Source organism: Strigops habroptila, chromosome 8 (assembly GCF_004027225.2).
Source record: "Strigops habroptila isolate Jane chromosome 8, bStrHab1.2.pri, whole genome shotgun sequence".
NCBI lineage: Eukaryota > Metazoa > Chordata > Aves > Psittaciformes > Psittacidae > Strigops > Strigops habroptila.
In genome coordinates, this window is record NC_044284.2 from 1,155,837 (window position 1) to 1,179,956 (window position 24,120).

The following is a 24,120-nucleotide window of genomic DNA, read 5'->3' on the forward strand; positions in this document are numbered from 1 at the left end:
CCCTAACCTTGACTGAAAGAAGAAACTTCATCAGCCCAGGTCAGAGTCAGGCTGAGCATGATCCCTAGTTAATGGCTCTCCTGATGTTTCATTTAGGACGCATGATTATCTCCAAGATTCTGTTTTATTTACACCTCTGCCAGGAATTCCTCCTCACGGACATCTCTAATTTAAAACTATGTAGCTAGGCAGGATAATACTGTACAAATATATATATATCTGCAGTAATTATTTTCAAAGATGCATACATATTTCTCTCAGAACACACTCAGGGTGCAAACCTCCCAATTTCTACTCCTGCATGTAAAAACCCTACCTTCCTTCTGTACACAACATAAATCAGCTCCAAGTTTCACACAATCCATGTCATACTATGTGTGTATATATACACACATACAAACCACAAATAGCAGAATACCTCCTACATAGACACTTACACTACAGCTAGAAATCTCTAAGTATACAACCCTTACAGTAAAAAATAGAATAATCTTAAAAAACTAAAACCCACATGCTAAAGTATTTCACTTTTACACCAACTTTCCAACTAAAATCTCTGATATATTTGTATGTGTAAGCATTTATGTGATGTATTTCACATATTATTTCACTGGGTGTTTGTGTATCAGAACAGTTCGTGTGCTTACTTTGGGTGATGAAAAACTTAAGGGCACATCATGTCTCTTTTTTCTTGCTGGTAAAGCAGAAACCTGAGCCTCATCTTCGATCTTCAGTTGCTCAAGCTTTCTTTTAACTGAAGAAATGTCTTCATAGCATCTTGACTTGATTGTTTTCTTCCTGAATTTGAACAAACACCCTGAATCTGTTGTTTTGAAGCTCTACTTTGTGCACGTAATAGAATTTATATTTTTTTACTGTTTAATAGTTTAACAGCTTGCTAAGTTAAACACTTTGAAACTTCACAAGATCCTGATGGCACCAATACCTTCTGTAATTTGATTTACTTTTAACTTCTATCATTTTAATTTGCATTTCAGATGCATCTTGACAAACAGTCTTTCCTCTGAATGCTGGTCTTTTTGTAAGCTCAACATAGCAGACAATAAATAGAGCAACCAACTCTGTGAAGTAAAAGAACAGTCAGTGTGTATTTGTGGACACTGGTTAACCCACTAGGGGAAGTGAGCTGTGTTGGATGGGGTAAGAGAGAAACATTACTCTTTTATCTGTGCTAATCTGCAAACTGAGGAACTGGGCATATCCCATGAGTCAGCAATTGAATACGGGCCTCTTCATACACAGCACAGGAATTAACGTGGATACATATATGAGCCACAAAAGTGATCTGTGCCTTTCTCACATGCTGGGGAAGAGGAAACACCACCATCATCCCTGTGACCCACACAGTGAACACTGCGTTTTGCTCAGTGTAAACAGAAATGCTGACATTCAGCTGCAGCCAAATCAAGCAGCCCAAGAATAAACCAGTATGTTCAAGACTCCAGACCAGATTAACAGCTCTTTCTTCTGTGCTGGTCATACTGGATTTCTGGTGCTGCAACAAACTACTGAAATCCCCCTTCCCCTCCCTCACCTTCTTTAAAGTCAGGTCTAGGATTCTTGCATCTTTATAACCTGTATCTACTCAAAAGCAATCCTATACCAATAATAGCTGAATTCCTTCATTAAATTAATAGTAAAGAAGCAGAGCTGCTTTTATGGTTTTTGTGTTTTGTGGGGTTTGTTGTTGTTGGGTTGAGTTGTTTGTTTGTTGGGGGTTTTAAACTGATTTAGTAATCCACCTTCTCAGTTCACACATTAGTAGTGCTGCTCCAAATGCAGGTAGTACCTTTTCTTTGGGGACAGAAAGAGTCAGTTTGTAACCAAAAGAATAGGCAGGGGAAGCTGCCATCTATTCCTTGCTCTGTCACAAATTTCCTGTGTGACTCTAGCAAGTCCTTAATCTCCATGTGCTTCATCTAGAAAATGGGATAATGCTGGATAACTATTTCATTGGGAGACTTAATGGTTGTGAAATGTGCTGAGCATCTTGGATGGAAGGAAGCTGCTGTCAGAGTCAACAGTAATAGCATGATTATGCTTGGTGGGAAGGCTTTAGGAGAGTCACTTTGTCACATCAATATCACAATTCTGCATTACACAGACAAGCCTGGCTAATCAAGTGAGTCACCAAGAAGTTTGTGGTTTACTTCTCTTGTGCTATCTATGCACACTGTCTGGACCCCAAAGTCAAGATGAATTGGTAAGTCTGTGGAGATACCTTCTTTAGAGGATGACACATCCTTTTTCTAGTCTTAGAATCTAACTGCAAGCACCAGCCTACAAAAGATTTAGAAACACGCCTGTGGGCTTTGAATCCTGCTACAGACTAGTGCATCCCACTATGTGACAGATCAGAGTCATAGACAGCAGCACAGATGTTAGCTCCTTGCTGATTTTTCCTGATATTCTAGCAAACAATGAGTCTTGAACTAACAGGCATTCACTTACTCTCAAATGGGAATGCAACTACAGCTTCTGAATGCACATGTGAAAAAGGAATAAGAAAATGAATTTGGTCAGTGGGAACCACAGATGTTTAGAATTTCTAAAAAAAGCCACATAACCTTTTCTAGAACTTCTCTATGGATGTAGGTACCTAATGTTAGTAACACATACTCTAACTTCCCAAAGTCTCACCTCTCTCCAGTGTCCTGTCCTGTCCTCTCTCTCCTTCTCATCAATATTTTCTGGTTTTGGTTTTGTTTTATAGTCCTTTAATTGAGAAAAGGCCATGACATCAAATACTCTTCTATACGGCTTTTGGACAGCACAACATGAAAAATGTCATGACTATCTCCTACAGCCTCAAACAACTTATTGGTAACTTATTTTGAGGCAACAACTTGAAACTGATGTTCTGCTTCCACCATAGCAATCCTCATTTAATTTTTGATAAGGGGTTAATACTGGTCACCTAAATCATCTGTTATGTTTTAATGTTGGCAAAATGTCAATGTACGTGTGTTGTTTTTCTCTTCAAATTAAAAGGTCACCTGAAGTAAACGTATCTGTTTATATAAACTGTTTGCAAATACCTAATACCCCACTACTGATACCTTAACAAGTTCTTGATATCCACAGCCAGCGGAAACAACAAGCCACCTCTTTACTTGAAAAAGGAACTTCATAAAGCGTTCACTTCCACCAAATGCATGTTACTAAATGACAAGGAATCAGAACAGTGTTATTATGTACTAGTGAAAACAGTATACAAGAGACAGAGAAAGCTATTCCTGTATCACTGTCTACAGAACACATACTCAAAGTGAAGGCATGGCTTTCACGGCATTACTGGGACTGTTGTTACAACCATAGCAGAAATAAAATCTTCTAATGGCGGTGGCACTAGGAACTGCTCCTATCTAATCCATTCAAGTAGCAATGCGTTGAGTTCCACCACCAAATGACTTGCTTCATGTCAACCCAAGTAAAACAAAAGACCAATTATGATATGTAAGCGGCCAGAATACACAGTGTGGTTCAACAGGTTAAAATATTTGTTCTACAACCAGCACCTTGGGAAATACACATGAGATAATCAGTCAAAGTCCCCAAAAGTAGGAAAACTTACCATTTACTATAGCATTTTTAAAAAACTCAATCACAAATGAGTGTTGAAATAGAATAGTTGTAACACGGGACCACTGTGGTTGTTTCTGTTTGGCATTACTGAATAATGCATTGGTGTTCAAGGTGGTTCAAGGTGGCAATGAATAATGCATTGGTGAATGGCGGTGTTCAAGGCCAGGTTGGACAGAGCCTTGAGCCACATGGTTTAGGGCAAGGTGTCCCTGCCCATGGCAGGGGGGTTGGAACTAGATGATCTTAAGGTCCTTTCCAACCCTTACGATTCTATGATTCTATGATTCTAAATCCTGCTAGTAGCAGTACACTGAGTAGACGACAAACTATGAATTATGACATTAAGGTTACAAATTAGATGTAGGAGTATGTGAATGGACCACTCCTGTTCTGTGCTCTTGTAAGCCCTTGCAACAAGAATAATTTTAGTATCTATGGCTTCTAAAGGCTCTTGCAAGACAAACCATAGCAGATATAGTATAAGAGACAGCATAAAACCTCCAAAACCTCTTGGATTAACTTTACTCCAAATTTTAAACTAAGAAGGATTCACCTGTTTTGCAGATTACTGAAAAATAGATGTACTCTGATAAGGCTTATATCCAACACCTAAAAATGATCATCCACTAAAGCTGGGGCTTCCTAGCATGTGTTTATACTCCAGATTCTGTGGGTTTGAAATTAAATCAGGGCACGTAAGTTCCAAATATTTGCTTTCAGCAAAAGGAATGCAGTAACTACACTGTGTAAGCTGACATCACGGACAGGTCTGTACAAATCTACACTTGCTTGTAACTACACAGAGATTTACAGCTGAGAATGAGCCCTACTTTTAATTCAGAAGGCAGTGTCTGCCAGCAGAACCTATCACTCAGTGGAGAAAAATGTGAGCTTGGCATGACTAAGGTAGGCATTAGAAGATGTACAGCTGGGAGTGGATAAACTGGACTGGGCAAGGTCGAGAGTATTAAAATTTGGCCTATTTCTTCTACTGAAATGCTCACTGAAGGATTGTGCAGGGACAAGGTGCTATAGAGTTGGTACGCAAAAAATAGCGAAAATAAACCACTCCAAAAGAAGTGTCAGGAAGAAGAATGTATGTGATAAATTCATGCAAATTCAGGAACATGTGAAGAGGCATTTAAAACACTTAAAGGAAGAAGTTAGAAATTACTTTTTCCCACTGAATCTTGCTCTTGATATGCATTTGGATATCTGGGTGGGCAAAAATGATATGTGTCTCATGCTCATCTCATTCTCAAACTCCTCAGTTGCTTCCTTCCATCTCATTTGAACTGTGTGAAATGAGAAAGGACATACTATTCCATGCAGCTACAGAAACTACTGTGCCAAGACTGCAGAGCTCTTCAATTGCACAAAATCTTGTGCCTTGCTAAGAAGGTAGGAGCATATAATGGTTGAAATGAGAAAATAAAAGGGAGGAGAGGGATCCAGAGAAGCAAGTCCTCCACTGGACTGAATCCCTGAAGTAAGAACGGTAAACAGTACAGAATTTCCAGTTTGTTTTCCAAACTTCAGGTCTGAGTGACCCCGAAGTAGCTCTAAAGGACTGAGAAGAATACTAACAACTACCTTCAAATCAGCTCTTTCCCATTTGGTAAGAACAATGACAGGTCTTTGAAAGTCAGGAGCTTGCCATTTTCTTCCCATATAACCCCCCCCATACAGACAGTTACAAGAGCAGGTCACAGGTAACCAACAAAATGATCAATGGCCTAGCCATTCATTCTGAATGAAATGTGCTCCTTTTCTTCTATCAATATTAAATGTTTAATGGGTAACTATAGGAAATTTATCACTTCAGAGCATAAAAATTAGCTTTCATTCTAATTCGTATTTGTAATGTATGGTGTTAATAAGTTTAGAGTAGAAAAATTAACTTTCTTTATAATTCATATATATAAGAAACCTCAAGTTGTAATGTTTATGTGGTTAGCTGCAAGGTACCTAACATTTTATATATTTATAATTTATACTTTGCAAGTGTTTAAGTGTCTTTTAATTGTAGAGAGCCACTTTGTTGGAAGGGTGCAACCCAAAGTTTAAGGGCTGACAGTGACCTGTGTGGTGATGACTTGGAGCCGTAGGAAACTGGGATATCCCTTAATTTATGATGATGCTGGCTGAGGCACATCACAATTTTCTGGCCTCTTGATTGATGGTAACCTCAATTCTCATTCCCTCACTACAGAAACATGAGCTTGTTAGGAAACACATGTTCCTAAGTATGCTGTGGCAGCTTCATGCAAAACAAGTGGAAAGCAAGAATAAAAAACCCAACAGAAAATCTGGGCAAATTCATTTGAAGGCATCCAACTTACTGGGTTTTGCAAAAGAAAACAATCAATTTTTATTAGAGCAACACAATATTGGCAATTCTTGTCATTCAATAATGCATTTATTTTGGGCCAGAAGAAAAGTGATCACATAAGAATATCAGCTTCCTTTTTCCACTGTGGTTATGCCCCCCCAAAAGTAATTGAAAACATAATCTGTATTTCAAGTACTGAGAACAGTGATTATTTTTCAAACCTCATAGTTTTATATGGTTGAATTTGCAATGATGGATCTAATTACAGTGCTTTTGCTTTTCTAGCTAAAGAGAAGACTCTCCTCCTGTAGAACTACCTTACTCCAAAAATGAGATTAGGCCAAAACATAATAATTCCCTTGGTTTTGGCTTAGCATGTTAGGCATGATACAGCTTTTTATCTGCAATGCTGCTTGTGGAAATGAGAAACCAGACTTCTTAGAAGTTGTTGAGAGAGACCTTTCTCACCATGAAATAACAATTCCTTAGAACTGCTACTATATTTAAGAAACGCTAGTAACAGTAAATTAGAGCAGTATTTTCCACTTACCACTAAAGCAGAAAGCATATGTTCAAATGTCTTCAACACACAAACTTCTAGGTAGGTTCAGAGCCTTTTTGACTCTCTTCTTGTCTACCAGAAATCTAGTGCAATAAAGCTTTTTGAGCTTTTGGGTAATATAAGACCTAGAGAGTCTACACAGGCTGCAGCACTGCTAAGCTAGACATTTTTTACGACAGTGAAAAGTTTGGAACAGGGTGCAACTGGGAGTTTATTACTGCAATACAGGAGCAGGCTCAATCCTCAGAGTCCTAAAGAAATACTGGTCCATTATGACCCTGAATTTCTGTCTAAGTAAACACGAATGGTGGATAACAACTGTGAGATAGTCTCTGAAATCAGAAAAAAGAGCAAAAAGATGGGAGATGGATGAAAATCACATCTATATAAGTCTCAGTTTCCAGTATTTAACAACCACAGCAACCTAGAAATTAAAATAGAAAGTGTAGCATTAGTGGCACCCTGATTCCAACTAGCCACAGCTATTTATTTTGAGAGAGAATATAGAAAGAGGAGGGAGGGATTTGTGAGGGAGTATTCTGTGTTTCACCATATCCTGTTTTGAACAGTTTCATTAGGCTTACCCTACAATTAATTTTAGGAACAATCTTGCAGCAGCCTAAGGGTATCTGCTCTTTCCTGGCTCCGTGCTCCAGCAGCTCACACTCAGCTGATGATACTTCTAGACCATAAACCTTTTCCAAGCTCATCAACAGTCAATAAAGCAACTTATTTGCTGCATTCCAAAGTTCTAGACGATAGCATTAGTCTTGATTCTGCTAGGGACTTAGTAACAAGCCTTAGTAACCTGAGTTACTTCCTACTTAATGACCTATGACCTACTGATATTACTTTGGAGCTTAGAATGAGAAAAAAATGAAACCTATAGAGAAATTGTTTGTTTTATATACAGAAAGCCAGTGGGTCCTACAAAACTGAAGTGCTGATGAAGAGTGAAAACTAAAAGCACAGCATATATTGTACGTATGAGGGCCTAAGATAATTTTTGTTAACAAGACTAAAACTCAGAATGAGCACATTCAGTATATTGGAAAGACTAGAAGCAAAATTCTAAATACAGAATCTACAGCTATTTCTTAGAATACTTTTTTTCCTAACAAAGCTATTTCTAAAAAATAATGAAAAGTTGAATAGAACGTGAGAGGAAATGTATCATTAACTGAGGTGAAGTTTCAAGTAGCTGTTTTTTTCTCATACTGAATAAAACCAGGTTCCTAAAAATGAAGTTTGGGAACCAGTAACAGCAACGTCACTGATAGTACCAGCAATGGTAACTACCCTCTCCACTTGCAAGCATATCAAAATGATACCTAGTGTTATGAAAGTAGGAGGGTGTCTGTTTCTATCTATCTGCTAATCTAAATGAAGGACCCTTCTTTGCTCAGAAATGTGACAGGAGAGGTGTGGATACATTTATATACACAAAGACAACTATTTACTTATATGGCCTGGGAAACAAGAAGTTAGGTGTGACAAGCTTGAGCAATGCCTATTATCATTTCTGCAGATAGCTTGCTACACTGAAATCAGGCCTGTGATAATTACTTCCAAGGGCTTGATTGGGTGGCATTGCATCAGAACTCCATTTTCAACTTCACACCCAAACCATTTTTGCAGTTCTGAAAGCAGATTCATCCCAAAGCACTTGACAGTTATACAATGACAGGAGATGTACTTAAAGAAAATGATGAGGAAGAACACAAATGACATAGGAAGAGGCAGGTGGCACTGAGCAGTGGCACTGCACATGGGATGCTTATTCATAGAACCACAGAATGGTTTGGGTTGGAAAGGACCTTAAGATCACCCAATTCCAACCCCCTGCCACGGGCAGGGACACCTCACACCACACCATCTTGCCCAAAGCTCTGTCCAACCTAGCCTTGAACACTGCAACGGATGGAGCATTTACCACTTCTTTGGGCAACCTGTGCCAGCGCCTCAGCACCCTGAATATATTCTATATTGACAAATTCTGACAAGTCTGATGCATACCAATATCTGAACATGCTTGGGTTGGTAACTGAGAACAATGATAATTGATTCATCTCCGTTTATTCATCTTTCTGGAAGCAGCACAAGAATAAACTTGCTGGGTAGCTCAACTATTTATTGTAGGTGAAGATTTCTCAATGACTTGGAACGAGAGTTATTTCTTGGATGTGAGCTACTTTCACGTTTTAGGCACGAGTACATCTTAAATAAGATTTATTTACATAAAGTACTTATATAAAGTACTTATATCTTTACTTAAAGTAAGATTTACTATTGCTGACAGTCAATAATTTCCTGACATCTTCAGAAGTGAGCTACTTCTAGACTACCCAACAGAATGTTATTATGCAAGAAATCATATACTGGCACTAACTGGACACATTTTTAAAACCAATGTATAAAATGGTCACTCAGGAAATACAATTTCTGCCTGTATCTTCACCAAGCTTTCCTAAGGCAAATGTAACTTCATAGAATCATGGAATGGTTAGGATTGGAAAGGACATTATAGACTTTTGTTCTGGCTGCAACTGGAACCACAGAGGAAAGAATACGGTTTTGTTATGGCCTTTTTTCTCAGAGAGGTATCCCATTCTCACCACAGTAACAATGACATTCTAGAAAAACATATAGAAACAAAATCACAATTAGAACAGAGTAGTCCAAGAAAGAGCATCCAGAAGAGGTCTGCTCATACATTACGGATTTTGGGAGCAACGCTATCATTGTTACCCGGTTACTTCTGTTAAATTAGTTATGCCTCATTGTTTTGAATTAAATGATCACCAGTAGAATCTTTATCCTTATAAATTAAGGAGATTCATAAAGGTGTACCTACTCCTAGAAGCATCAGTAGCTTAACTTGAGCTTAATTAAATAAGAATTTAGTAAAGAGCTATTGATAATTGCAGTAGAGAGAATGTGAATGTGATCACCTAACACCACTGCTTGTCTCTCCTGTCCTGAGAAGCCTGAATAAGTTGCAGAATTTACCTGAAAATTGCAATCTCCATTGTGACATAGCCTGCCTGTCTCCAATCAGATGAAGGAAATACGCTTGGTAAGTTTGACTCCAGATTTAAAAGTCCAAATACCAAAGACTGAGCAAAAACATGTTGAAGAATGTGTCACTGTCAAGGGGTACTTCTGTGAAAAATAAATGAGGAGATTTTAATGATCCAAGATGGATTCTGAGAATGTGAACTGAAATCCAGAATAGACCACTGATTAGGATAGTTGTCAGGCTCAGGCAGTCCTCCTGATTCTAAGCAAAGTCTGGCTGCACGTATAGTAATGCTACAGTTCAGACTAGGAGTATACTTTCACATCACTCCTCACACACTTGTATTCTTTATTTTAGCAAAATCTATCTTATTCTCTTTTTTTATAGTCCTTTACAGTTCTCATTCTAGTGCATCTAGTGCATCATATTCTTGGCAACAACTATACTGTGCCCCATTCTGCCTCATCCACAAGGTCCTTATTTATGCTGAGTCAGCATCTCCCACTAACTGTTCACTCCTCTTTCTTCTATTAAGAGACAGCTGTCTACAATGTCAAGAAGGAATCTTCTAAGTGTAAGTTAGATAAAGTTTTGGTGGTAATCTATTTTCACATTTTGTGTAACTATAAATGACTTTTCAAATATTTTAGAGGGTGGAAGTTGCTTCATTCATTGGTCTAAAATAACTTGCCTTTGGTAACCTAGACACAGAGCGAAAGATTTCCCTCATGTTTCTTTGCAGAAGGCTACTGCAAGCGGGTAACATGGAGATGCTGCATGTGTCTATTGGGCTAAATTCCTACTAGACTGACTCACTTAAAGAGGTTTTGATTTCACTGGTTAAGGAATTGACATTTGCAAGCACTAAGACTTTAAATTTGTTGAAGTGAAAGGACACTTATTAAATAAATAAAAAATTTGTGTGTGATCAGAGGTAGTAAGCTTCCTGGAGGCAAGGATCATGACTGCTGTGTCATCATACTCAGCACATGAACACCTTCTTGGGCCTTCTGGATATTGCTGTAATAGAATAGGTAGAATAGAATCAATATCCGGATAGGGACTTGGAAGGTGCAAGAGAAGCCCACAAAGAAACTCTTTAACTATGGCTTTACTCAGTACAATCAGCTGATATTTACTGTTTAATATTCAAAGGTCTCTTCCAGATGTGCCAGGACTGGAATGTGTGTCTTGGCACTCAGGACTTCTCAGTCAGAGTCTAGCCAGTTCCAAAGGTATTCCCTGACTGTTTCCCAAGCCCTTGCTTTCACTCCGCATAGCAATGAGAAGTCACGGCAGGATGTGCTCTCATGACGCTATGTCACCAAGGTTGGGGTTTCACTTTCAGCACATAACACTATAAGGAATACTCCAGTAACGAATTCTTTTCAGTATTTTCAACCTTTTTTCATGGTAAATTTGTAATCTACTAGAAGAAAAAAAACAACTTACTTTCTATAGTCAGTTCTCCAGAGCTGAAAAAATGTCTTCCATGTTGTTTCAAAATGCTAAGCATGAATCGCATCTGAAACAAATGGAAGTGCAGTATATTTAGTATGCCTATGTTTTCAGGCACATGTATATTCTCCAATCTGTCTGACTGGGATGGACTGTTAATGCCTACCAACATCATCCCCACGTTGCCCACCAATTCAGCCACGAAACGAAGCATCTGACTGGCATTCCCATTGCATGGCAATAGATAGAAGTGCAGAAACATATAAAATTGGTAATGGATAAAGCCTCAGAACAGCTAATATATCATACACGCTTTAGTAGGGCAAGTAGCTATAGAGTGTGGTTTGCAAAGACTGCTCACTACAGATAGCATAATACCAAAGGACCTAAGGCTGGAGACAAAACATTCCTTCTGAGGCCTCTTAACCTTCTCCTTTTTGACCTTATTCTTTTTTCCTTCACTCTTAATCACTTTCCTACTACATCACCGACTCCTCCATCAGACAGAACACGATCTTCCTGAGCGAGCTGCGGCTTATCCCGACTTCCTGGCTTGCAAAGTCACTTTATAAACTTTCATGTCCTTCTGGCAAAGCTTTCAATCCTGAGGCTTGACTGACAAACCTTGGAATACCCAAAATTCTCCATCCTACAGACCAAGCCAGAGATGACGTAAGTTTTACTAGACTATGGAATCTATGTTTTCTCAAGTACTCGACTGTCAGGTACTGAGTGACAAGTCAACAATGACGTGATTTCTTAAACGAAGTCGCAACATGAGAATACACACAATTTCTAGTATTTTGAGGAGGAGAATCTGCTTTGGAGGACAGTGGGAATGGAGTAGAACAAAGAAGTCCAATTCCTAACATTGTTTCACTATCACATAACCTTGGGTAGAAGAGGCACACAAAGACCTGAGTACAGTGCAGAAGTGAACTGAAGACAGCAGAGCAATAAAGAGCTCCAAAAGGGTGAGGGGCAGGCATGTAAACAGAGGCTGTTGACAGGGAAGCCTGACTCACAGGGTACCCTTCTATGGAACTGAAGAAAGGAGTCCCTGTTGTGTAAATAGTCCATTCAGTCCACAGGACTGGTGAAGTGCACGTGCTCTCTACATTGGACAGCTGCCCTCAAGATAACACCGTTTTCTACAACAAATAACCTTCACACTACTAGTATTCCCTTCCATATACTAGTCATGAAAACGCTTTGAGCTCAGAGTTTACTTAATTACAAATACCTAGCTAGTTAACTAAGGCAAAGATCATTTGTTTTTGAAGTGGTCACTCTTGTCCTTACATCTAATTGTCCCCTTGTCTCTTGCTATAACTCATGATGTTAAGCCTAAATGTAAGATTATCACCTTTTGGAGGCAGAGACCAAGTATTATGTCTTTGAAGCACAATGAATCCTAATTAGGTATAATCAATAATAATTATAGTTAGGTAATGGAAAATGGGAAGGTGAGGAAAAGGAAATGGCTGAGCTCATAATAACTACTTTGTATTAGGAGTGATAGGGAAAACTAGTGTGAGAAGCTGGCCACCCAAGGGAACAGATACCTAATTGTTTGGGTTTTCCTTAGAGTTGAAATAAAGTGTACCAGGTGTCACATTAAATATGACATAAATATGACATATTTAACAAACTCTGCAAGTGAAGCTATACTTTCTTTCTACTTGAGGTACATGTATCTCTGAGGGTTTTGCTGTGGTAACCTCTTTGGAATGCAGCAATTATCACCTACGTGGCAAATTGGAAGTGTTACATTCCTCTGCTGGTAATCCACTCCTCCATTTAGCCAGAGGACAGGGAGGGGAAAAAGGTGACTACAGGAGGGAACAGTCAGAGCCACAGAGTATTCTACTGGAAGGGCAAAGAAGCACTAGGCATTAACCTCACAATGTAAGATTTAAAAGCCCTTCACATGGAGTGTGAAAGCCATCAGATACAATAGAATTTGGAAATAAATTGGAAATTGAGGTCCATGACACTCCTGAGCTACCGCTTCATGCTCCCACTGACCACTGAACTCTGCCGTTCCCAGAAACGTTGCTCAATGACACCTTGCTAACACAAGAGTTTGCTTATTTTGGCTGTTTTCTGACAAGCTCACAGTTAAATGTACATATTCGAATGATACCTTCATGCTACAGCAATTTGTTGCTTTCCAATCCAAGAAGTTACACTACAACTGTGTAATGGTATCAGCATAGATAAATATACACATGTGTAAATATATAAATATCAGCATGTATCAACATAATTTCAGGACTCAAGTTTTACAAGCAAAATACTGGTTTATGTCCCAAATATTTGTGGCTAAAAGGCAGAGTTGCAGAATGTATATGTACTTTAAAGGAAGAGAAAGTAGTGCTGCACAGGCATAGGCTGCTTAAGTCATTTTAAGAAGTTATTCTTAACAAGACGAAAGAGCAGCAGGAATTTCACACATTCTGGTGTTCTTCCTAGTCCAGTTAAAACCAAACAAGCAAAACCCAATCACCACCACCCGAAACACACAGATCTCAGTCTTTCGGTTGCAGCTCCACAACCTTATGCAATCTCCAAGACCAACTACAAGTACTCTTAGTTCTCTACCTAGTTTGACACCTATATTTTAATAACCATTAAAAAAAATCCATGTTTTCTCAGCTGTCATTATTAATGTTGGCCCATACCCAGTTCTTATGCTAACAAAGTGGTACTCATGTTGACTTTAAAAAGCTGTCTTAACTTTCCACATTGCACGAATTCCTGCTCTTGCTACAACCTGTACTTATATTAATGCTAAACACAGCACTTTGAAGTCCCAAAAATACCAGATTCAGTTGTGAGTAGGTGTAAGATGATGCAATGTTCTGCAGCTTTTATTGATGAAGATAAATGGTAATAAGATGGTGATGAATACTCTTAGTAGTAAGTAGTATAAATCCAGCTTTTTAGAGCAGTGCTGGATTGTGCTCTGAGTTCAGGTCATGGGTCACTTCTGGTGTTCAGTAGGGCTTTTTTGTTACGATGGTTCCACAGAGGACCTGCTGACCATCAAGGCTGTTGTTAGCAGCTATGTTGTCCCTCTCAGCTGCGCTAGACCTGCAGTGACTGGGCATACAAAAAGCCAGGTAATAAGTTAGTGTGTGGCATACCTGGCAAATAGAACTTTTAAGTCCTCTTATTCTTCCAGCATTTTTTAGTGTTTTTGCTCTGCACTAAGAATCTTGCCCAGCCTTTTTTGGGCCATCGGATGATTATGACCAGGTAGAGTTCCTGCTCATGAGGACCGGCACATTAATTTTCTTGAGTTCCTCCGATCTGATGTTTCATCTATTAAATGGGTTCCTTACAGAATGCATTCTTTTTGCAATAAATTTGAATGCAATTATAATAGATAACCATCCTTATGGAGAAGAATTAATTTACTACAATCCATTAGTTTAAAGACTTTCAAGCTTAGTATGATATTATCCACAGTACGAAAGACTATTTCTTAACATCTTATCACCCTCTCACAAAAGAATAGGATCCTTGAGGCAACTGTAATTATAGAGAAACAGCGACATAAATATCCTTAATGTTACTTATAATTAGGTTTGCAAGTGAAAATGTTTTGGAGAGTCAGTTCAAGGTCAGATGCCTAAGGACCACCTGGCAGTGACTCAGCACCCTGCAGTGATCCACAAAGCACTGACAGAAAAGTTCTGCAGTAACTCAAGGACATTATACTATCTGCTATAACTGCATAGTCATACTATTGGTTGTACTACTCATGCATAAATATGCCTTTGCAAAGGGTTAAAACACATCTACATCCACGGTGTAAGGTATTAACTAGATACTTGAAACTAGGTCACTGTGTATAGTTTTCCAATGTTAATTCAAATGAAGTAATCCATCCGGGAATAAAGAACGAACAGAAGTGAAAAATGGCATAGGAAAAGGGAAAAAAGGAAAAGAGGAGCACACCTCAAGTCAGAAAAAGTAGCTGAGGGGAAAAAAGACATCTCACAACTAGGTAGCCCACAGGATTTAGCTGTGGAGCCAGGTACTTTTGACTTCATATCTAAGTTCACAGAAAGACAAGCTTCATTTTTAATTTAAGGAATCTCTTATTTTTACATTTCCAACATTTTCTCCATCAATGTGTAAGTAAAGCAAAGTCAGGAGCGTGTGATTTCCAGTAATAGTTACTGGTGGTTTTATCATAGTCTATAAATCTGTGGCCTACACATCTGAAGATCTAAATTATGAAATAATCATTCAGCCTGCATTAAAGTAATATCTAGATATAACTCTCATACACCAGTTCCTCAAATGCCACATCATTTTCTGCAGAATACAACATGGTGAATAACATCTCCAAAGGATGATCAATGGATAGTTGAGCTGTTTCATTATATAAAGCCATATGATGATCCAAAGAAAGACCTGTCCTGGACTTTTGGAAACCTTCGTGGCACATTTGAGAACTCAATTTGGAGATCATGCTTGAAACAGAGCCCAGAAAGCTGTGTACAGTTAGGTCAGAGATGAGCATAGGCTGTGATTTCCTGATGGCTAAACACGATAAGATGTGACAGACGGGAGAGCAAAGGAGCTGTAAATTGTAGGAGATAAGTATTTATTACAAACTAAGTAACTACAGGTAGTGCCATCTAAAGGCACATACCCAAGCTGACCTTCAGGCCTACCGCAAAGCGTTGTGAGACTGGGCATGGTGTAAACTGCTGTGTAATCCCTGGCACATGTACAGTAGGATTACGTATCGAGCACATATGGAGGGTGAATCCAAGGTCTTACCACTCCTCATGACAGTCATGATAATAGGGCAGACCAGCAGCTCCTGAGGAGTGCAGTGCTCAGATAAATGTGTTAACTGCTACACTGTGTGAGTGATCTAACAGGCAGAATTGACACTGTGTGGATGGGTGTCCTGGTTTTGGCTGGGATAGAGCCAATTTTCTTCCTAGTAGCTGGCACAGTGCTGTATTTTAATGTTTAGTCTGAGAACAACGTTGATAACACACCCATGTTTTAGTTGTTGCTCAGTAGGGCTTATCCAAATCAAGGACTTTTGAGTCTCTCATGCTCTGCAGTGAGTGAAGGTGGGAGGAAGCAGAGCCAGGACAGATGACCCGAACTAGCCAGAGGGATACTACATACCACACAGCATGTCATGCCCAGTATAGAAACTGGAGGGAGTTGGCTGGAAGGGGCCAACTTTTTGTTATTTCCCTTTTCATTATTATTATTATTAGTATATTATACCTTATTTTAATTATTAAATTGTTTTTATGTCAACCCAGGAGTTTAACCTTTGTTATGATTCTCCCCACCCCACTGGGGGTAGTGAGCTGCTTCTGCATGGTGCTTAATTGCCCACTGGGCTTAAACCATGAGAATGGGAAACTAATTCCTGACTTCCTGTTTTTAAATGTCTGTGTTGTGCTGAACTTGACACTCTGCAAGAATATGACACCCTACTAGTCACCCCCATCCATATGTTAACAAGAGGAGGGTTTTTCTGTTAATAGCACCACCACCAATGGAAGCAGCAATGTTTAGAGATCACAACCAACAGCAGCAGCAAAAGCAATGGTTCTTTGCTTAGAAGCTACCTGTTGAGCCAAGCAGGAGTTCAGTTAGCAGCACTCTTCAGCAGAAAACCATTAGTGATTAAGTGGGAAGGGCAGTGAAAATGACAGAGCAGGAAACCAAAATCAAGCCTTTCCTAAATGAAGTGTGTTAACCAGCTAGCACCAGCTCTCATCCACTTCTGCATGGCCTGAAGCTACCAAAAGTTCTCAGGGTACAACAGTCACAGTTTTCCAAGAAAGGACGTTTAGGTCAGAGAGACACCTACCTATCATGCAGATGTCTCTTTAGTTAATTCACAGCAATCCTTAAATTCATGGCACTGGAAACAAACTAATGTGAGTGGGGTGTACCGATTACTGTCACAACTGTTAGCATTTCAAGGCATCCTCATGTCTGAGTTTCATGTCAAAATTTTGATGTAATACAAAACTTAATAAAGCATTAGTACTAAAAAATGCTAAAGATGTTGTAGTATCCTTGACTTCTACTGCTCTCCCCCACGTTTGGAAACATATACATCAGACATATATACATTTTGAAATAGCGTATTTATTAGCAGCACATTGAGTATATAATTATAGCAAATTAAATAGAGAACGCTGAGAATTAACTTTATGAGACAAAAGTTACTATTATAGTAATTACTATTATGAGTTACTTTTGTATATGACATCAAAAGACTTTAAAACGTGATGTTCAAGCACATAAAACCTTAGAGTCTGATGTAGTACTTATGTTTCCAGTGGTTTTGAGGATTTCTGGGTGGAATCCACAGTAGTACTTTAGCTACACTGAAGAAGGGTGAAGTGAAGGACAGAGAAATTGAAGTGAAGGACAGAGAAATTGAGAGTCCTCTCTAAGTGACCTCACCATAGTGAGCTGGTTGAAGAGCTAACGACAGGGCTGACCAAATAATGTGGAATTTTGGGCAGTCAGGTGGAAACTATTTTCTTTCAGCCTCTACAGGAGTTCTTTGCCTCCTGAGAGTTCAATACGAAAAAAGATCTGTTTTTCAAAAGTGAGAAACAGGTGATAATTGGAATAAGTTTGGAAATGCATCCGTGGTTACAATTACTCCTCAAGCTGCTCTTCCCTTCTGTGGTCCAGAACTCCTAGTCAGACTACTATTCCATTTTGGTCTGATATCACAAGAGCTCTGTGACTAGTGATGCCTGCTGGGACATACTATGCAGCTGGGGAGACAAAAAAATAGGACTTAATGTCCTTAGGATCACACATCCCACTGGGCAGTATCTCCATATCAAGCTACACCTCAACCACGACCATCTCCTCCTCCTCCATCTTCCAGGATCTGGAAATACAGCCCACGGGCAGCTGTGTCCAAGAAAGGGACTCTTCAGTTCTTACATTTATTACCATCACAGTAACAGACTGCAGATTACCTTTGTTGAATAGCCTCAGCCCCTACGTTAATGAACACTCCATGAAAACTTGAGAATACTCTTCTTTGTTCTTCATTCTGACTTCTCCTTGAGTTTCGTACATGAATTATTTTATTCCAGGCTGAATGGTGTGCTTCCTGTTGGGCAAAACAGGATTTGTTTTAGTTGCTTACAGTATAAATAAAATTAGGAAAAAAACCCTAAATTAACTTCTACCTAGATTAAAAAAAAAAATAAATCTACATTTTTTAAATTGTTGAAAAAAGTTTCTTTGCAAAGGTTTCTCCTAAACTGTAACCCAAGCCCATGCTTTCTGCATTCAGAATCGTCTCAGAATTCATCTATTAAAGAAATAAAATAAAAGTGATTATTCAATGCAACATTAATACAGGTAGTTTGAGCAACCTCAGTTTAATAATTTCAGTGAGGATTACAGGATTACAGTATCCAAAATGGATAGAGTTGCAGAGTTCAATACTAAAAGCTGATGTACTTGTCAGAATCTTTCTGATGAAAGGCTTTGTAACATGAAAACAATTACAGATAGATCTCTAGGCAGTCTAACAGAATCTGTGTTAATTGTTTTTCTTTTGTATAACATGAAGGTGATGAGCCAAGACATTCCTGTACAGTTAAATCCCTCAAATAACTCTTATAGGAAAATGCCTGTTCTTTCTCATAACTCCCACGACGTAATAAACCTTTGTTGTAACACTGTTGAGCAGGAGGCTATTCAGTTCCATTTTACCATTTTTGTTGTAGTGCTGCATCCAGCCACACGAGACACCAGAAGGGCCCCTCTCTCCTGCCTCCTTGCCTTTGAAACACTCCACAGCTGAGGAAGCATCCTTGCCCCTCTTTGGTGTCCTCATAAAAGCTCTTTTCCCTTCTCTCATATCCTGCCCTTAACCATCACCACATCGCTGACTTTCCTGAAGGATTCACGAACCACCAAGCAGCAGGTTGCTCTTCCATCAGGCTGAAGTTAAAATCGAAGCACTGAAGCATGGCCTGAAACCAGGGGTTCTGCATCCCTAGAGATTCTCTTCCAAACAGCAACTCAGCAGCTCTCCCTCTCAACTAATATTTTAAGTGCTTTATAACTTGAACCCTGGCAAGCAGACATAGAAACACCTACCCCCTGCAATTAAATAGGGCCTTTTGTGGTAAATGAACTCAGAGAGAAGGATGACATTTAACAGCAACATTCGGTTTAGAACACCCAAGTCACCACTGATAACAAGTGTGTGCTGAGATCTGGAAGAAAGCTTTCCTTGCCTGCCTGAAGGACTCTTATCTTAGCTACTAAACTAACGAACATTTCCTTTTCAGACATTCCAACTTTCAAACTTCTCTAGTCAACCCTCCAGCAGCGACAGAACAAAACTTTCTAAAAACACAAGCACAAAATGTCCAGATCCTTCATGTTTTTAAGGAATTTTTATGCAAAGGTCAGCTTGGGAACCATAGCAGAAAGAATCAGATGAACACCTGACTGTTGCTACCTTATTATCAACTAGTTTTTATTAGCTTTTAATATTCTTGCAGAGAATGTTTTCTCTAATTGGATAACTCCAAAGTGCATAATCCTATCAGTTTTTTTGGGAATACAGCAGTCTGTTCAGTTAGAGTCCCTCAAAGGTACCATCTTTGTATTTCAAACAAGGCAAAACCTCCCATGTATGACTATTTTAAAGGACAACGTATCAAATCATAGCACAGGCTCCCCTCCCCTGGAACAAATCAATAGTTTATAGCATTAAGAGTCTCGATTTCTACTTTTAAATGCTGTTTCTAAAGGTGTATAAGCTGGCTAAAACCAAAATTACATGAAGGTAAACCTGCAGTTACTTAAGGCATGGAAATGAAATTAACTTGTATTTACTCTGATCCAGATGATAACAGCATCTGGTACTTAAATTTAATGAATGGTGCCTGGAGGCCTTGGGAAAAGCTCTGGAATAACCTAACTGTACCAGAGGCCTGGGGAGAGACGTGGAGCAGCACCAGCCAGCCAGCCATTACAAGAGAACAAAACCACCTCTTTTAATAGGTGTCACAGTAAGTCTGATTATAGGCTTCACAAATTACAAAATTAGCTGGAAAATGTGGTGTTCCCACCCAGCTTCAGCAAGTGGAATAACTGCTAGAAAATGTGGCCTGTTAAAAGCACGTAAAGCCAATGGCTGCACCTTCAATCTTTTCAGCTGCAGACTCCATGGTTTTGCTTTTTTATTGTATTTTATCTAAAGCTATTCTGAGCCACTGATCTACCATTTCATATAGAATCATAGAATCATAGAATCGTAAGGGTTGGAAAGGACCTTAAGATCATCTAGTTCCAACCCCCCTGCCATGGGCAGGGACACCTTGCCCTAAACCATGTGGCTCAAGGCTCTGTCCAACCTGGCCTTGAACACCGCCAGGGATGGAGCATCCACAACCTCCCTGGGCAACCCATTCCAGTGCTTCACCACCCTCACTGTAAAGAACTTCTTCCTTATATCTAATCTAAACTTCCTCTGTTTAAGTTTGAACCCATTACCCCTTGTCCTACCACTACAGTCCCTAAGGAAGAGTCCCTCCCCAGCATCCTTGTAGACCCCCTTCAGATACTGGAAGGCTGCTATGAGGTCACCACGCAGCCTTCTCTTCTCCAGGCTGAACAGCCCCAACTTTCTCAGCCTGTCTTCATATGGGAGGTGCTCCAGCCCTCTTATAACTTTTCATTCTTTTTTCTTACCATGTCTCAGTGCCTCAGTCCATCCTGATCCCCCCCTATTGCTGGTATTCTTATCCAGACTTCTCCATTACCAGCTTTCACTCCTAGAGTACAGCCTTACAATTATCCTTAGCTAACAACATTACAACAGAAATCTCAGGCCTATGGATTTTTCTTACTCTGTGGGAACAAATGCATTCAAAGCAAACTGTGGCAACTAAATATCAGCACTACACAGCTTCTTCTAAGTCCCAAATGATTAATTTTCAAGCAGAGTTCCACCATTTTGACCCTCACTGTTCGCAATCGATTGTCCTGGAAAATTGCTGTGTGCAAGTTGAATGCCATTAAAGAAATCCATGTAACAAAATACTTCAGTTCACATCACCACAGTTAGAGTGAAAGGTTGCCCAGGCAGAATTATTGCAGGTTTCACAGTATGTTTATTTGTACACAAACAAAACAGAATCCCAGACTGGTTTGGGTTGAAGGGACCTTAAAGCTCCTCCAGTTCCAACCCCCTGCCACAGGCAGGGACACCTTCCACTAGAGCAGGTTGCTCCAAGCCCCTGTGTCCAACCTGGCCTTGAACACTGCCAGGGATGGGGCAGCCACAGCTTCTCTGGGCACCCTGTGCCAGCGCCTCAGCACCCTCACAGGGAAGAGCTTCTGCCTTAGATCTAACCTGAACTTCCCCTGGTTCAGTTTGAACCCATCACCCCTTGTCCTGTCGCTCCAGTCCCTGATGAAGAGTCCCTCTCCAGCATCCTTGTAGCCCCCTTCAGACACTGGAAGCTGCTCTGAGGTCTCCACGCAGCTTCTCTTCTCCAGGCTGAACAGCCCCAGTGTTCTCTTTAAAACGTCAAACTACCACAGATATACTTCTTTCCTCTTCCTCTTCATGGGAATACGTTGCCAAAACATTTTATAGACATCTAAAAATCCTATTTTGATGTTTGGGAACAGAGACTTCAGCCATTAAACCACAGACAAGCGAGTGTGGCCGCACAGAAACACCCAGACCTTCTCAGAAGCAAGACCCAGAGAGCTGAATGGCCCAGCCTAGTCTTAGTATGAACCTGAACAATGGAGGTGGCCAAGTGGCATCACCCTCTGCCATGAACCTGGAAATGTTAATCTTCCAGCTATGATTTAAACCTGCATTATCCTTACCCCATCTACCACCTCCAGCTTTCTACTGAGATGTTTACCTCCAGCCAGCGCACAGTGCTGACCTCCAGGTTACCATCCATTCAAGTAAGATCCTTTCTAACATGTCACCCACGACGTTTAAACCAGACATTCACATCCACAAAGTTTATATACCTACCCATGCCAAAATTCTACTCCAAACTCTCCTGAGGCATAACTCCATGAAACTTCTCTACAATAGTTAGGCTACTAATGCCCTCCAATGCCTGCTCTTGCTACGACAATATTACCTCTTTAGTTTGCTACTCTTCAGGGTGTTATATGAGCAACTGTGAGCCTTACTTTTGCATTTAGAGCCAATTTTTCATTGCATATCATTAGAGCAGGTACCATTCTCCAGGTCTAGGCTGCATATAGGACCCTTATAGACAACGGCTGTAGGAAAATTACAAAGAAATTTAAAACACAGCTCCTGAATGTATCCCACAAAAGAAGAGATTGTTCATTTTGTAGAAAACTTTCATTTGTGATGCCGCTTGCAAGAAAGAGATCTTTATTTCAGTTATCCTGAATTTCTATATGATTGTGGCCTAAAAAAACACTGAAAAGACTTCCACTATTACCATTTAACTCCACTTTACACCATCATGCTTTGAAATAACTGTACATGCACACCTGTGAGTCATAAGTGGCTGCAAATATCTTCCTTTAGAACGATTAAAAGACGTCATCTTACATTTCCCATCACTACACAAAATTCAGTTTCGGTTTATTTGCCAAAGTCAGACTTAGAACTCAGCAATACAGAACTCCATGTTTGTTAGAAAACGAAATATGAGAACTTACCTCTACTAATGCTTGGAGCTCAGATCATACAACTTAAGGCCCTTGCCAGGCTGCAGCACAGTTGTCTTCTGTTGTGGCCAGCTTCCATTCTCATTGCAACAGGGAGAACAGTGTCTCTGTCTGAAGTTGTGTGGAGACACTGCTGTTGCACACACATAGGCACATAAAGGGAAGTGCTCTTGGGTCTCACAAATTACATGAATTGAGGCAAACAGTTTTAGTATTTGCCAAGCACAGTCAATGACACCAGCATCACCTGTGCTCTGAGATTATTACGCATCCACCTGTGGATGAAAGGCTGCGGATAGCACAGATGAAGCACAAAGAGAGAAAGATGTCTGAAAGAAACAGATCGGGGGGCACTCCAGAATGAGACAAACATCACCAGCCACGGGAGCGTGCAAGTGCGGACAGGAGCTCAAGAGACTACAACAGCACAGATGGCTCATAGTGACTAACCACCAAGAACACAGTTCTCTGCACTGCTCTCACGTTCATTTTCCCACCACCACCGCTTCTGGAAGTTCCTAATTCTGCTTTGGAATTCAACCCTGTGAGAAACTGCGATTACTAGAGTCGCAATAAGCTGCACCTTGTTCAGGGTCTGTACTTGCTGCTGCTGCGCTGCAATCAGCGTTCCCTCTGCCCGCGTCCCGATGGGACCGCTGCGCTTTGTGCCCAACTCCAAAGCAAGGAGCCCCTGTTTCAATGCCCAGCTCCGAAGCAAGGAGCCCCCGTTTCAATGCCCAACTCCGAAGCAAGGAGCCCCTGTTTCAATGCCCAGCTCCGAAGCTGGCAGCTTTAACTCAGTGAGCAGCTCCTGCGGGCACCCGCGGCTCTCGCAGGCTGCAGGAGCTCCGGGGGCCGAGCTCTGTAAGCTCGGCAGCGTGCACAGCAAAGCACACGCTCGCAGGCAAATCCTTTTTCCTTCCTACAGTTTAAAGTAAAACCCAGAAGTTTTCTGTCCGTCGGGAGCAGTTTAACCGCCTCGGGCCGGGCGCGGAGCTCGCCGTGAGGCACCGCTCGTTCCCGCGGACGGGGCCGCACCGCCATGGCGCTGGGCAGCTCCTCACACCCCGGTACGCGGGTTTCTCCTCATGGCTTGGCTCGTCCCGCTCTAGCTGCGCTGCGGGTTGGTACCGCCGCTCCCCGGCGGGCGCTGGGCGGGAGCCCGCGCTGGGCCTCGCCTCCCGTGAGGTACGGCTCGGGCCGCGGGCACGGGAGGCCCTTCGTCGGTCCTGGGGTGAGCTGTCCCTCTGGGAGACCTACACCAAGAAGGGTTCGCGAGTGGAGATGTTCCCAAATCGCTGCCGGCAGCCTCGCACGGCGCGTTCAGCAGGAGCGCGGCCGGTCACCGCTAACACTTCATCCGTTCATTCCCAGTTCTGCTGCTTGAGGTGCCATTGGAGTTCCAGAGGCGGC

At 40.7% G+C, this 24,120-nt stretch overlaps 1 protein-coding gene across 1 annotated transcript in view; it reads right to left on the bottom strand.

The window, feature by feature from the left end:
- The window catches only part of LOC115611631 (hornerin-like), an 88,390-nt gene extending 64,799 nt beyond the window's left edge, over nt 1-23,591 (bottom strand). The window contains exons 1-2 of the mRNA XM_030494867.1: nt 22,699-23,591; nt 17,979-18,115 (exon numbers count right to left, since the gene is read on the bottom strand). The gene's annotated coding sequence lies outside the window, so the exon portion shown is untranslated. The remainder of the gene's footprint in view (nt 1-17,978; nt 18,116-22,698) is intronic.
- Between the last annotated feature and the right edge of the window lie 529 nt (nt 23,592-24,120).